This window comes from Prinia subflava, chromosome 2, assembly GCF_021018805.1.
Source record: "Prinia subflava isolate CZ2003 ecotype Zambia chromosome 2, Cam_Psub_1.2, whole genome shotgun sequence".
In the NCBI taxonomy this organism is placed as follows: Eukaryota; Metazoa; Chordata; class Aves; order Passeriformes; family Cisticolidae; genus Prinia; species Prinia subflava.
In genome coordinates, this window is record NC_086248.1 from 16,358,364 (window position 1) to 16,374,901 (window position 16,538).

The window sequence follows — 16,538 nt, forward strand, 5'->3', positions numbered from 1 at the left end:
ATTCTCCCTTGATTTACCAACAGTTTTGAAGTAAAAAACTTCATTATGAGAAAATTGAAGATAATCTGCTGAAGAGATATTCTGATCTCAGCCTTAGATTTTGTGCCTTGTTTCATCTGATTCCAGTGCTCCTTGTGTTAATGTGAACCAATACTTAAGGAGAGCAGACCATATGCTAAATGTTATCCCTAAGAAAAAAGGACCAGTTTCCCTTGGAAGGATGTGGCATTTTGGATGTTTCAGCATGCTCTTGCCATGACTTCTGCACTCTTTTAATGGCACTCCCTCTGCACATTTTTCCCCTTGGTTTTGATCTTGTCTCCCCTCATATTCTGAAAGTAAAAACTTGGGAAATAACTAGTAGAAAGAAGACTTTCCTAGTCCACTCCACTCTATCTAGTCATCCTCTTAATGGTGGAAGTTACATTTTTCTGATTTTTCTGTCTCCCAGATGGTACAGCCATCATAGGGCAGACAAGAAATACTTCCCTAAAGAAGAAATCTGTGTCTTGTTTTCCTCATCCTTCCACAAGAAACCAAAGTAAAAACACTACTTTTTAAATAGGCTTAGGATAGCAATTATGTCAATTCTGTGGTCTAAGTCAGCCTGTGAATAAAATCCATGTTAAAAGAGTATGAATTAATTTCTGCATTTTAACACAGACAACACTGTACAAGGAGTATGGTTTCAATGTCATTTTGATATTCAAAATTCAAAGGGGGTTGTCAGGGCTCTCAGGGAGCCACCAAGATCTTTAGTTTGGGACACACCCTTGACTCTTCTGTGAATTTCTCATTTATAAAATGGGATGAATGCTACACTTTCTCTCTTTTTGCTTGTACCACAGAGAAGCAATCTCGTCCTAGTCTGCAGGACTAGGGCATGCTGTGCCATTATTTCTTGTGGCATAAATGACTCTGCAGCACTTCTGTTGATCTGTTAACAAGAAAGGCAAAGAATTTGGTGCAGCCATGAGAGGTATGGAAGAGAACAAGGTTGCTCTCTGAGACATGAATCTCTGTCTCTTGCTCTGAGTCTCCACATCAAGCAGTTGAGCCAGAAGGAGAAATCCTTTTCTGCTACCTTTCTTCATAGCCAGGGGAGAATAGAGAACATAGCAACAAACAAACCTATGCTCTTCATGATGAGGATGGGAAAACACAAATTGTGTCCTGGTAGGAGGCCACAAGACAGGTTTCATCAGTAAATAATGATGCTAAAATGTAGTGAAGCTGCTGCACACTATTAGATCAAACATCAAAGCATTCTCACAACTAGGTTTTTCTCACCATCCTGAAAACCATTTTTGATGAATAAGCTACTTGCTGTAGTTGGTAAGACCTGCAAAAATCCTTTTTCTTCAGCTATAGGCACCTTGATTTGCAGCTGCAGTAAATGAAAGCAGGAACAGCAGGGAGTCTGGCATGTTTCGGCATCACATGTAACTTGTGATGCTATATCTTAAATTAGGATGCTGCAGATGCCCTACTTTCTGAACTAAGGTTTTATTTTAAACAACTAATTCTGAAAATATCTAGTAACAATCCCAAACAAATAAAATCCATTTCGTGTTAGTAAGTAATAAAATAGAGACTACTTGCTCTGAATTAGAGAAAATGCCCATTTATTATCAAAGTGGCTTTGACTTTTATGCATTTTCAAAGCTTTATTCTGTCCAACTAGAGAGGAAAACAAGCTTAAAATCAAGTTGCATAAATATCTGCAAAAATACTACTCATTCTGCATATAGTCTGGCTTAAAAAAGCTTCTATGAACTTCTCTGAAGTCTCTTCCGTTTCAAGATTCACAATAATTCTACAGACCAATTGGCTATGTTTGTGATAATACGGCTGGCCCTCTTTGTGCCTTTTTTCAGATAAATGTGTTTTAACCAACATGTTGGTGCAATCTTTTCCAGCTGTCTTTTTTTACTACAGACTGGGGGTTTTATTGAGGGCCCAAAGTATACCTCCCTTTGGCTGCACCAAATGAACAAAACACAAGATTCTGCATGTCTGCTTGATAATGAACAGTGATGAAGACACAGATGTTCATGTTATGGGGATTTAATTTTCAGTCCTTATTCCTCAGGGCCTCAGGTCTTCCCCAGCAAAGGTAGAAAGGCTTTCATTCTTGTCTTCACGGGAGGTTGGTTTATGACTCTTATTTCTTTAAAGTGTTTTGAAAATCCTCTTCTGATATTGGCAGAATATAACATTTGCTTTCTTCTGTTCAGAAGTCATACAGCTACTGTGTCTGCAAGCAGACTTATGAACAAGGAAGGGTTCCTGCCAGTGTCCTTTGGGCTGGGATAGGGTTTCAGTGACAGTGCTCCACACAAAGAATTTTACTCTCAACTTTTAAAGTCATTGTCAGCTGACTGCTGACTGATGCTGAAATAATTTCTTTTTTTTTTTTTTTAAACCTCAGAAACTTCTCAGTCCTGACAAATGTTAATGCAAACCCTATGGCATCAGCATGACCTGGCATCTTCCCAACCTCTGCACCTGCACAATTACAGCCAAGCTTTCCTAAACACTTTTTCCCTAACAGCTTGTTTTGGTTTGGGTTTGCTGTTGTTTTGTGCTGTTTTTCCCCACCTTTCTCTTTTTAATCACCGAACACTTATGGCAGGCATAATTTTTCAGATGTTGTTTTGGAGAGTTTCTTGGAGCTAATCACATATTCCCCTTGAGAAGGTTTGCAAGAGTGGCCCACACCTGAAGCCAGAGTCAGTGAATTCCAGCGAAGATCCCAGCAAAGATCCAGAGGCACCTGGCTCGCCTGAAGGGCAGCAGGCGAGGCTGCTCAAGGAGTGCAGAGGCAGCAGCTGCGCTCTGCTCAGGCCACTCCACAGCTCCCACGGCACTGATAAAAGCAGAGCTATCAATCACTGCATAGGATCAGCCAGCATTTCTGCAGCCCCTCCCCTTTCTCGCTCTCCTTTGCAATTGGCCCTGAGTGTTCTGCACCGATGCACAGTCAGGTGTGTTTACGCACAAGGCATTTGCATCAGGGCTTTGTGACCTGTCAAGACACAGAAAATTAATGTCAGCTCATTATCAGAAAGGGGGGGAAAAAAAAAATCACAACCTGGAGACCAGAAACCAAATGCTTATTTATGTTAACTGCCCAAGCCTCTGTGATTTCAGTTGAGTGGTATCGATCAATTCAGCTGGGCATCTGGTATGAGATATAAAGAAATAAGGATGTTCACATGTTAGAATATAGATCTATTGTGCCAAGTTTGTAATGTTTGAAAGGATGGAATAAAGTAGTAGTCAATAGACTGAGAATTTTTTTTATTTATGTAGATATAAATCTGAAATAAGTGTTCAGAAATGTGTTGCAATGTCTACAGACACAGTTATGTTCAGAATGTGCAGCCTTATACATGTCTGATTAATTTCCAAGCAGAGTCTCTCCTCCGACAGCAATGGAAGACCTGTACCAAGAAACAGATGGTATGTAATGGGCCGTGGTGTGACCTTTCATCTGCAGTCTGAGGAGGTGGTAGTGGGTCTGCATTACTGAGCAGTAATTGTGAAATTCAGGAGATCTTTTTCAAATCACAAGGAAACCTGTAGCTTGTTATATAAAAGCTAAATCATGAAATTTGCTCCTAAATTCATTTTTTCTATTCAGAGCAATGAAAGAAAATGCTGCTTGCTTTAGGATCTTGACCAGACTGAGTATCAGGTGTAGGCTGTCATTTCAGCACTTTCTACAGAGGATTGTCGGTATCTTGGTTACTGATCTACCCTTTTAAAGAGAAAACATAAAATGTTAAGCTTATCTTTTACCTGCCTTAAACTCAAAATATTGGTCTGTAAATAATATGCAGAACTAATCTATCAGTTGATAAAAATATATGTGTATAACTTGTGGTATCATATTTTTTAAAAATAGAAGGTACAACAACTGAGTGACTACAAAAGAATAATTTCAAATGGGAGATGATCTTTGAGCAGCTGTTGAAAAAAATTAGTATGGGTGAAATTCTGAACTTCTGTTGTGTAGAAGGGATCCAGTGTTTTACTATGGTCTCATGTACTTTACAAATTTGTCTTTTAAAACCATGATTAAAAATTTTTATTTGAAGCTTAACAGACATGTAGATTCACATAATGTAAAGGAATGTGTGTTTATGTGGAAGCCTTATAGTATGATATAAATTTTGAGAAAGGACATTTGTACTTTGTGGTTTTTTCCTTAAATTTGAGCTTTTTAATTGTCTTTACTGTGTTATACTCTGAGAAAAAAAATTAAGCAGAGACATCTGTGTTTCAAAACATGCAGACATAATTATCACTTGTTTCAGATCCTGGTGTTTGCCTAGGTAGTCATTCATTATCTCTTTTAAAAGGTTAGTTATAGGGGTAATGTGCTTGCCTTCTTAAATTGTATGAAAAATTTAATTGCTTAAATCTCCCCTTGCTGGTTGATTGAAGTATCTTTATTTATATCTTGGAAAGATTATTTCCAGACTTTCCTTTCAGGCATATTATGGACAATAAGCAGTTTTAGCAAATTCAGTGTCCCTTGGAAAATCAAGTATATATACTAGTTCAGACTATTGTCTTCTGAGATTATGACCTCTACTCCTTCCAGAAGAGATTATAAATACAATGGGATGTGTGTGTGTGTGTCCAACTAGTGATTCCAATTTCATTGCATTTTTTCCAGCTGATGGGAATTGAACACCCTCATCATTTTTGTGTTACGTTTGCACTAAGCTGAATGTAAACCCAGACTACCTGCTGAAGAAAGGCTCCTAAAATATAAAAAATGTCTTTCCCTACACTAATCGTATTTTCCAATGTAGTTGAATTTACTCCCTCTTAGTGCTACTTAAAGTATCCAAAAGTCTGATTTTCATTAGAGAGAACTCTAAGTCTTCCCATTCATTTTGCCTGGGAATTCTGAAAAAAAATACCATCTTTAAAAAGCTTTGAGATTCTAAATCCTTGTGCTCTGACTTTATATTGTGATTTATTCCTTCCCATAGTCTTGCCTTACCTTACATCCACGATCAAGGACTTTGCAATACAATTGTTGGAACTTTCATTTTATGACTTGATAACTTGTAATAATTAGGTTTCCTTTTTTTTCCCTACTTGAGGATTATGACTGCTTATTCTAGCAGAGGAGGACACTCATGTGTGTGTGACTTTAGCAGGCCTGCTTCCAGTGGACCCTTCTGGACGAAACTCTGCTTGCCAATAGCAACGTTTAGACCTTCTTACTCACCCAGAGTGATCAGTAAAGATTGTTATGGCCACAACAAAACATATAAACTCTGCAAAAGGTCTGGTGAATGTAAACTGACCTGTCCTATATCAGCACAACACTTACATCACATTGTGCTTGTCCTACAGTTATTTAACTATAAATCAGCAGATATGACAGGACAGATATGACAAAAAGAGGCCCCAAATTAGAAAAGTGTTCAGTGTCTAAATTCAAGCTAATAAGCAAAGGCATAATGGCTTTAAGACTCTGCTGAATCAAAGTTTGCATGTCTAAATTGCAACCTGAAAGCCTGCATGTTTGGATGTGACAGATGCCATGAAACAAATAATTGTAGATACTCAAGTGAGAATTGCACATCTGCTTATGGAGCTGGATGGAGAAACTGGAAGGGGAAAGAAAACAAGACTGAACAAGTCATGTAATGTTTTGTTAGTTAAGACTGGTATTTTGGTATGCAAGACATTTTTCCTTTTTTTTTTAATTAGGATTTGATGCAAATCCATTAGCTTCAGTGGATTTTGGATTGTATCATGGAAAATAAAGGAATTTACCTTGAATATAAAAATTCAGATAGAACAAATGGGGAAACCTACCCTCGAATAATTGTTAGATTCATGCTGAATAATGTTTTATGCCAAATCTTTTGCTCTTTTAGCAAATGAAAGGAATGTGTTTTTGCACAGTTTACCCCAAACAATACTAGTTTTGATCAAGTTAGGGCCCTTTGAATTAATTCCATGTTTATCCACAGTACTTACGAGCTTTGAAAATAACATGTCTCAGTTTTGGATTTTAAACAAATCAGAGAAATGCAAGCAGAATTTTTTTTTTTTTCAAATAGACTTGTAATAGAGATCTTCTGGGGTTTTTTTCAATTTAAACATTGACTCTGTTTCTTCAGACTGGAAAAACATACTGGCCTCAGAGAAATCCAGAACTGCAAGACATGGTTTCTCAACTCTTTTTGTCTGTTTACAAAATAGGCTACATAAATATCAGTCATCTCTGATATTTATTTTACTCTCTAATGCAATTATGAAAATCCCCAAGCAGTATCCTGGACTGATTTCACCACTGAAAAAAAAACCCAAAAAGAATCTTGCAGAAGTTGCCTCATAAACTGCATGTGCAAGATCAATTTCAGGACATTGCACTCTAGACACAAATGAAAATAGAATCAAAGCTTTAAATAGTGATGTAGAATTTACTTCTGGTTTTATGGTGTTCACTGATCATACTCAATTTAAACAAAATAACCCCCAAAAATAAATAAAATAAAAAACAAAAAAACCAAAACTTTTTGATACTGTAAGTCAGGTACAAGGCTTGCCAGATCGACCTGCAAATGGCAGCGGGAGGATTGCATGGAGAAAGCATGAAAATTCTTGTGTCTTGACCCCAGTATGACACACAGAATGAAAGAATCTCCCATCAGTCATAAAGATGTACAAAATAACTGCTATCAACCCAACCCTGATTTCAAAGAGGAAATACACAAGGGAGGAAAATAGTTTCTCATCTCAAGGTATGAAAAACCCACATAACCTCAGCAGGTAAAATGAAGCTGGAAAGAGGAACAGGTATGAAAAAATAATGTGACCACTGACAAAGTGATAAACAGTTTGTCATCTCTGACTAACAGTTGGCACAAATGCACATCAGCTATGACAACATGGATAAGATGATAAGACCAAGATTCCTAAGGTTAAAGAAGCCAGGGAAGAGATACAGCTGTCATTTATACAGGCAAGCATCTGTAATAATCCACTACAATTCACTGAATTCCTTTGAGTGGAGAGTATGTAAACAGGAGCAAAAATAAATGGAAAAGTGCAATAGATTATTTTTTAATCTCATATTCACAATGTCATGGTTTTACAGCAGTAAACAAAAACTTCAGTGTATTTGGGCTACTTCCTGCATGTAACTTTATCTTTCCTCAGCTTGACCAGGAGAAACACAGAGTAATGAAATCTGGAATACAAGTAAGGTATATATTGCTATGCACATTTCTTTTCAAATGGCACCTCAGGGTTTTTTTATAATGGGGGACAATAACAAGAACTTTTGAACTACACATTTTTACTGATATAGTAAAATAGAGATTATGATGTTGCAATGATGGCTGTAGTGTAAGATCACTTTGTAAATACATATACTGGAACTGCTGGCTCTGACAGCTGCTTTTAGTTTTAATTGCGATATATCTCTGTATATGGGGTAAACATATTCATACACACTTGTAAATGGATGCACATACATAACCTCTAATGGGGTTAAAAGAGAATTTGCCAACTATGCAAGTATGAGACTGCTAGGAAGTATGTACTACTTTGACCTATGACAACTGCAAAAGAAGTCACTAAGTGCCATAGTTCCTTGTGTGACAAATCTACCTCAGGAAGCAATATTTCCCTTTGTACATCTTTATTTTGTGAGAAGGATCAAGTGACCTTAAACAGTTAGATGTCCTTAATCTGTAGATGTTGGTCACCTATGGATGTTGGTCACCTATGGGTGTTGGTTTTCCTTCATGCTGTGCAGAGCAGACCTTGAGAAATGGCTGAAAAAAGACCTTGTGAATGCTGAAGTTTTACCTGGAATCAAGGTAAAATGGGGCAAGCATTTAGTAGAAGAAATGGAAGAAAATCCATCAGAGTTACAAAAATATAGAAATCCCCCTTGGTTCAGCAAATACATGAAGTCTGAAAGAAACCTGGGAGAAGGATCAAGCCTTCTTGTTGTGCTCCTGCAGACTCTGAGGTGTTTCCTTTGCAGCCTCCAAACAAAACTCAGATCCAGGCCGACTCTTGCTGCCACCCCCTACACCCATTCCAATCATGTGTGCTCTTCTTTTAGGACACCTAGAGGTAAAACTTAGATTTAAATTCAGATTATAAAGGATCACATTTAATTAGCAAGGAGCAGATGAGTACTAGATGAACAAAACTGTAAAACATCCCTCCTTTGATTTTTTAGGCACCAAAAAGTGATTTCATGTTTCACCCATGATATTTCTGTCATTATTCAGACATAATTTTCTGCTAATGTCTTTCTTGCTAAATAATTTTGTGTCGCAGAATTCAAGGTGGTTATGGAACATACAAAGTCACACAGTGAGGAATGAAGACTTTGTCTAATTTAAGTTTTCATGATCTTAGAAGAGATAGCCCTTTAAAAACCCTTTTTAAGAAGAGGACTGTGTGCTACAGGAATGATGCCATGATTTGGCTACAGGTCTGTAGTTAAAGCACAGACTTTTATGCCATTGGGTTTATGGACACCATTTCTGGTCAGGGAAAAAAATCCACATTTTACTGGAAGTGAGCTTAGCAAACTCATTTTTTCTGGTTTGGATTGAAGTTGTTTGGTTTAGTTCTTTTTGTTGTTTTCTGAAGACAATCAATAGCTAAAAATTAATTATAAATAACATTTGATAGTCAATCCTTTCTTATGTATTAAATATAGTGATTGTTTTAATTCAGTAAAGGAACTGGCATAATAATTACCTTTAATGTATAAACGATTTCATAGTCCTAACCCAGGCAATAATTGTTCCTGCTGCTTCTTTAAATGCCAACCATCACCTCCTCTCTAACAAATGCTGTGAAAATAATTATTTACCTCAAGTCCCTAGATCAGATCAAGGCATTGATACCTTTTCTATATTTTTTTTATTCAAAAGTGCAATTAGAGAACAGTGTATGCAACAAATCACAGACCAGAATATGCAGAGGACAGGAGCTAAGTTTGTCCACAGTGTACCAATTTCCTGCTCTATGACACTGTTAGAATGGGATGCAGAACATTATTTCACCCCTCTTTGCTCTAAATGAAACCATTTCTAATGATTAAAAAATTACATCATGTCCTTTTGTGAGAGAAATGACCCAATCTTCCATGGTCCCAGAATCCTGCCCTCAGAGATGGAAAATGAATTTTACCTTTTATCTTGCACCTGTCTTAGTGGTTTTCATGGATGCGAAAAAAGTCTCACTTGTTACCCTCTAATATAACTTTTAAGGTGTTTTGCCTTGTGAAATCACAATAGCCAACACAGAAGAGAATTAAACTGTTCGACTTCAGCCCTCACCCCATAAAACTTAGGTACACATCTACTAAAATCCTATTTAAATATTTGCATAATGCATCAACATATCCTCCTTTTGAGGGGCTTTTTGTTTTCTATAGAGCTCCAGAAAATGTTAATCGCCAGGTTTAAGCTGCAGGAGGTGGAAATAACTTGAGTTATTTTTGCTAAGGTAGCAGAAAATAAAGAGTATCAAAAGATGTCTGCTAATGGACTTTTACAAATGGTGTGATTCAGGTAAAAAAAATAAAAGAAACAGAAATAGAAAATAGCAGGGATTGAAATAAAAGAAATGGAATGGAGTGTCAGCAATTTAATGTGCATATGAGTTCCAAACACGATAAAAAACGTTTTGCTTCAGGCAATTTCTTCAAATAGAAAAAAACAACTTTCCATCATTTTTATTTGTAGAGGTTCTTCGAGTTACTAAGTAACCTCTACACTAAAACATTTGTCCTTGAAAAGGAAACTAGGGGGGAAAGCAGCAGTCATCTCTTGCAGCTTCTGAAACAGACCACTAATTTATGATGTCAGGTTTGAAAGCAGGAAAGATCATTGTTTAAATAACCTACTTTTGCAGATCACCCTCTGTCTTTTCTTTCATCACAGGTTTCAGATGCTGAAGAGCTCTCTAAGAAAATCTAGTGCAATTGTTCCCAGCAAGTATTTTCTTAAAAGCATCTTACCTACACAATTTTTCCCCGACATCCATGAATAATAAACTCTCACAGTTCTGACCGTGGCAGTCAGTCCAGCTGGAGAGCAGGACACAGTGCCACACCACTCTTGAGTCAGAGGTGACTCAAGTCAAGAACTGGTAAAATTTGGATTTATGTTACTTTACTTTTACCAATATTCTGACGTTACAGGAGCCCTGTCATTTGTCTTTTTCATATGGAACCTTTACAGCCTCTTAAGCTCTTAAGCTCTTTTGCTTTGGATCATTGCTTATATTTAATTAATTTCAAATTTTCTATTTTTCTATTTTTAATTTTCCTTTTTATTACATTTCAATGATGGACACCAATTAAAATGTTGAACTCCCACCACCACTGCTGAGTGATAGTGTCTTTGTTACCATTTTGCCTAAAAGCTTCCAAAGAGAAAGAGTAGTTATCAGCAACACTCACAACCTGCGCCCATGTGATAAACAAAATATTCCTTTTGGGGAATAAGACTAAATAATCATTAAAATATAATGCCACCAGCTCTGATGAAAAAATAAATATTATACTTTCTCCAGGAATAAAGAAAAAAAAAATCCAAATATAATGTAAGTGACTCTTAAAGGACAGCTTTAATTTGATATTGATGATAGTCATTTCAGTTCCTGAAAGACTGTCTTGTAAATTTGAGAGCTCTAAAAGCCGAATCTTTCCCTCCCACTTCATTCATCTATCCTTTCACATCATCAGCCAGAGCAAAACACTTCCTTGCTTGCCTGCTCTAATCAATCCTGAGAGCCTGTGAACTCCCATTAACTTACTTAACTACTTCATAGGGGGTACTGTAAGAATTAATTAAACAGTTCCTGTTTGGACACTGCTTTGAATATGTATGGTGCTGTGGAAATGCTATGCTATTATTTAAGCAGATTCATTATTTAAGCAACAAATTGAATAAATAATTTCAGTTCTTGGCAACCTCCAGCTCAGCTGCAGATCAGCTCTTTCCAGGCTTCAGGAGTCAGTTACTGAGTCTGTGTAACTGATGGATGGATGGTATGGATGTAAATCCATGCATTGGGCATGTGATTGATTTCAGTATAATTAGGTCAGAATCCATCAATTGATTATCTGAGCCTGAAGAAGAGTGCCTGGTTTAGATTCTCTATTATTCCTGCTGCAGGTATCAAGTGTCAAAGGAAATAACTATCTCTTCCTTTGGTCCCCATTTGTTTTTACAGAAGGCCTAATAGATGGGGGAAATCTCCTTGTAGAAGCAGAAATGCAGAAAACTGTGCAGAGAGGACAATAAGCACTCCACATTCTGAAGAAGGAAGATGGGATCCCAGAAAAACATACAACTTGCAGTACAGAAAGCAGCTGACAAAATTGTTTTTTCTTCCTTAAATTGAACCCTATCCTCAGCCCACTCATGAAGATGCCAGAGTGCTCAATGCTCTGGGGTAAAATAAATCTTGTCAAGATTTTTTTTCCATATGCTGATTTCAAAAACATTTTTGAGAAGCATCTTGTCCCAGTATCCTTTCTTTCTCCTTTTAGTATAGGATAAATTGGAAAGTGAAGATTTAAGTACAGTTAAAGAAAAAAACAGAGAATAAATTTCTACAAAATGTTGCCAAACATAATTGGGCCTGGTTGAGTAAACTGCTCACACTAAACAATTCGATCTGCAGACCTTATTTCCCCCATTCTTGGAACCAGTGCAGTGGGAAAGTATTCCTTCTCTAAAACCATCCAACTTAAAAGTGACAGAAACACTTCAGTGTCCCGGTTGCTTGTGACTATCAGCTTTCACTGTTCATTTAGCTGCCTTCTCCAGGAGATTCATCAGTCAAATTGAAATTGTTGAATTTAAGCTAATGCCAGAACAGCTCAGTTGAACCACTGGAGAAAGACTGAGGATCATATGCCAACCTCCTGCTTCCTAAGGCCATGTGTTTGCAGCTGGAGGCATGTCTGAGGGGTAGAAGTACCAAAGGATTCAAAAATTACTGAAGAGGAAGGATTGTGAATGTGCAAAATTATAATAAAATAGTCAAGGCACCTAAATGAAAAAAAAAAGGAAAAAGGCAGGGACATCTGGGAACAATAGGGAATAATATAGAGCAGTATGGCAGTGTTAAATTAATTCAAGCACATAAAGGAATGGGTAACAAGGTAAGGTAAGCTGAGGTGCTTTCCTATGTGAGCAGGAGAGAAGCAATATAGTCGGTGCCATGGAGTTGTGGTGCCTTCACTATTTGGACTAAGGACCTGTAGGATCACAGCAGTGTTTCTCACCAGCTCCCTTGGTCCTTTTCCTCCATGCAAAAATCACCTTTGAGGAATAAAGAGAAGGGTAAACTTTGTTCATGTCTTGGATCAGGGTCAAGACAAGATCTTGGTCCTGAAAAAGGAAGAAGGCAGTACAAACATGCCTCAGACACGAAGGAGGACATCTGAGAACAGTGTTTACAAGAAAACCACATAAAAATGATAATTTTTAAGTTATTTTTTAAAAAACAGTCTTCAAACTTCAGAGGATTTTTAACATGACTTACTTTCATTTTGACAGACTTCAACAAAAATTAAGATATTTCTTCCCCTAACCCTTGCCAAGACTGAAACAAATCATGGAGAAACAAGCTTTAAAAACTTCAGTTGTGAAAGCACTAGGTCCATTCCCACTAGACCCAATCAGAAATGCACTTGGGTCAAGTCCTCAGAGGACGGTGCTGGCTGCCTGAAGCACAGAGCTCTGAACTGGCTAAGGGAACTGAAGCATCTCTACCTACCCCACTGAGACAGCATTGGGTGGTTCCCAGTGATCCCAGATTTCAAACCTTTTTCCTTTTCTATTTTTTTTAAGGTCAAAGAACAAAAAGAAACACTCAAAAAATCAAAGGACACAGAACAGGATCCCTACAGATCTTGTCAAACTGGATTTCATGTAAAATGGCCATGGCAAACAACTTCCTAGGGATAATATTTGTCTTTTTTCTTCTCTTCAAAAGAAAATTTGTCTAAAACAATTTGTAAACTGTGTGAAGTAAGCTATATGGGAACATGGCAGACAATCAGTTATTCATGGATGACCAAATCCATCTCTCCATACTCTTGGCTTATTATCTTCATTGAACAAAATTGAACAAAATGTAAAGCATCTTCTTGATACCAGAATGAATTATTCAAGTTTCAACTAGAAAGTTATTGCTCTTACTTGTTATGTACAGGGAATTGACACTACTACCTTGTTTAGATGCTTACAGAGGAGGACCAAAGTTAAGAGGTTTATCTTCTACCTAGCCAGAAAGAGAAATAGGTTCCATGTGGAAGCTGATAGAGAGCAAGCTGTTGAAAAGAGTACTCTGGTTTTCTCTTGAGAAAAACTTAATTTTCTCTGCTGACTGTATAGGGAGACTACAGAGACTGATCTCCAAGGCAAACATATAAATTAGACACTTAAAGCTGAGCACACACCTTATTGTAATCCCCTTCATAAAAGTTCTAAAAGTGTAGTTTCCTAAAACAGGAAAAAAATATATACTTTTTGTGTACATATACAGGATCCCAGATAAGTATATGTTTGCAATAACCACAAAAAAATATTAATTGTATCATCTATTTGAGCTTTTTTGATCACCACTTCTTTATTTTTACATAGCAGGCTCATAATTTCATAGTTGAATTTTAACTATGCCTATGAATAATCAGATATCCTTACAGGGACTCTAAATGTACAAAAAGCTTATGTAAACTGTATAAATATTAACAGGTATTTCATATTTGAGGTCTCTTTTATTAAATAGCTGTTTGCAATTTTAAGAAAAGTTTAAGTTTCCAGGTCAGTAAAGTCACATGTTTTGTCAAACAGGGAGGGGAGCCCTTGGGGTATGCTGAGTAAGAATTCAATAGAATCTAGCCTTAAAACTTTATGCTTTAATTAAAATGTATACTGATGTGTAGTCATTTCCCTGAGCACAGCAATATGGTAATAAGCCTTTAAAAATTCAGATCTCTGCAGTTTCATAGTACATTTTTCAATCTGATCAAACATTTTTTTTCTCTCTCGCTAATCAGTACTTTTTGTGGTTTATGAATACAGTATTATATTTGATTCCATTCCCCTGTGGGTTGTTACATATCTTAAAAATGTTGAGTGAAGATTCCTAAGAAAAACCAAAAAAAGATACAAAGTAAAACTTCTCTGAAAAGACTTGGATACCTGAAAAGATATTCTTTCCATAATAAAATTTTGTTGGTTTTGCTCAGTGTTCTGGTTTTGGCTGAGAGTGCATTAATCTTCTTCTCAGTAGCTGATATGGGTCTATGGTTTGAATTCGTGTTGAACAGTTTTGATAATTCAGAGATTATTTCATTACTGCTGAGCAGGCTCATGGAGTCAAAGCCTTTTCTTCTCCTCACTACCCCACCAGTGAGTGGGAGTGGGGATGCACAAGGAACTGGGAGGAGACACAGCAGGGACATCTGACCCCTGCCTGACCCAGTATCTGTAATATATTGTGTCCTCAGCACGTAAAGCTGGGTGGAAAGGATAAAGAGAACGTGTCTGGAATGATGGCATTTGTCTTTCCAAGTCACCATAATGTCTAATGCAGCCTCTGCTCTCCTGGAGATGGCTGAACACAGATCACAGAATCATTTATGTTGGAAAAAACCTCTAAGATCAACGAGCCCAACCTCTGATCAAACACCACCCTGTCAACTAAGTGCCACATCCAGCTGTTTCTTGAACACTTCCAAGGACAGCAATGAACCCCCCTGCCTGGACAGTCCATTCTAATGCCTAACAACCCTTTCCATGAATTTCCAAGAAATTCCTGCTAACATCCAAACTGAACCTCCTCTGGTGGAGCTTGAGGCTATGTGCTTTTTTCCTGCCTGCCTATGGAACATAATAAATGAATTCCTTGTTTTGTTTTACCTATTAAACTGTTTCTACTTCAGCCCATGAGTTTTCTCATTTCTGCCATTCTGATTCTCTCTCCCATTCCAGCAAGGGGGAGGTAAGCGAGTGGCTACGAGGAACTGAGCTGCTGGCTGGAGTTGAACCATGACACTTGGTAAGCTGATGTACTCACAGCAAAACATGAGCTGATCGTAAGATTTTTCACAGTTCAATGTGATGATGTTCTGCTGCAAAAGCAGCAATTAATCCCTGGATGAAACTAAAGAAACAAGAGGCAGTCATGGTAGAAAGTGAAGTGGGCAGACATAGGTTTACCTGGGAGGCACCCACAAAGAAATTGAAACGATCTACTTCTAATATCAGTAAAACAAAATTGTCATGTTTCTTATAACCTGTGGGTGAATGTTTTCCCTTTTTAAATTTCAAGCTGCACTACTATAATGAAGTGGCATGGGATGAACATCTGTTTGGACAAAAAGAAAACTTGTAGGATTCACCGAGTTAAACAATCAGTTTGTAAGTGAAGATTACCGTAATGATTTAACAAGATGTGTAAATCACATTATTCAGGGAACTTGAATTTTGATATCTTTTATTTTTGTGAATCTGAACATAAACCTTCTTATTTCACACAGAATTTTGTGTGTGTGTGTTGTTTGTGCATTTACATTGTGGAACTCCTGTACACATCTACTTATCCAACTTGCTCTCCCACTGGCTGATATGCTAGAAAGGGAAAGAACTTTCCTGCAGCAGCCTGAAATGAGGAGGAATTTAGTCCCAGAACCACCTAATAATCTTGTTCATTGTTTTTACCACATGGAATTACTATAATAGAATAACTTTACTTTGTATTTAGGTGAAACTGTAAATACAATGTGTCTGATCAGCAATAAAATATCTGAACTTGAAATCCCTTAATCCCTTGAAGTTAATTTCAGTTACCTATAATTTAATTTCAAATTTGTTAATTATGTTTTACTTTTATTTAGCTTGTTTTTAAGTTGTTTACAAGTCTATTCAGTGTACTGTGTATAGAGCAGTAGTTTTAGGAGTCTGCCTGGTGAAGGGCAGAAGAGGGTGCCCTAGGCTGTCAGGGTCCTAGGACATCATTACTTTGTTTCGAAGTTAAGACATTGCATGTGTCTTTGTGAAAAATCTTACTAGGCTTCCTTGCTAGGAGACTTTTTCTTTTAGAAGAGAGACTGTACAATGTCATGGTGTTGACTTGTACTTGACTGCAGCTGAATGGGTGATTCAACCATAGCTTTCTTCAGTGAATTCACAAGAAGTAACTGTAGGGCTGTGAAAACAGAAAATGACAATTACACATGACCATTTACCTTAAATATGTTCTGGGAATTTGTATAGAAAAATACTTCTTTAATTTTTGTTACTTCAAAGCAGCTTAAAACCAGATTTCAGATGGAATATAGATAGTCTGGCATAAAACATTAGTTTATCCCTTTCATCTTGCCTGCTGTGTATGTGAAGGGTTTGAGACTTTTATCCCTTCCTGGCTCAAGGAAGAGAACTTCATTGAACCTATTTTGTTCAATGTCCTTTGCTAAAACATGTAACAGTATTTGAAACAAATTC

The 16,538-nt window shown here is 37.1% G+C and overlaps 1 long non-coding RNA gene across 2 annotated transcripts; it reads left to right on the forward strand.

Annotated features, from left to right (window-relative positions):
* The first annotated feature begins 1,657 nt into the window (after positions 1-1,657).
* Positions 1,658-15,539, forward strand: LOC134565616 (uncharacterized). 2 transcript variants are annotated; one of them, XR_010083956.1, is made up of 4 exons: positions 1,658-3,465; positions 7,198-7,244; positions 9,954-10,161; positions 11,251-15,539. It is a non-coding gene; the product is annotated as an uncharacterized LOC134565616 (long non-coding RNA). The 2 variants fall into 2 exon arrangements; XR_010083957.1 differs by lacking the exon at positions 7,198-7,244 and having other exon boundaries at positions 1,659-3,465.
* The last annotated feature ends 999 nt before the right edge of the window (positions 15,540-16,538 follow it).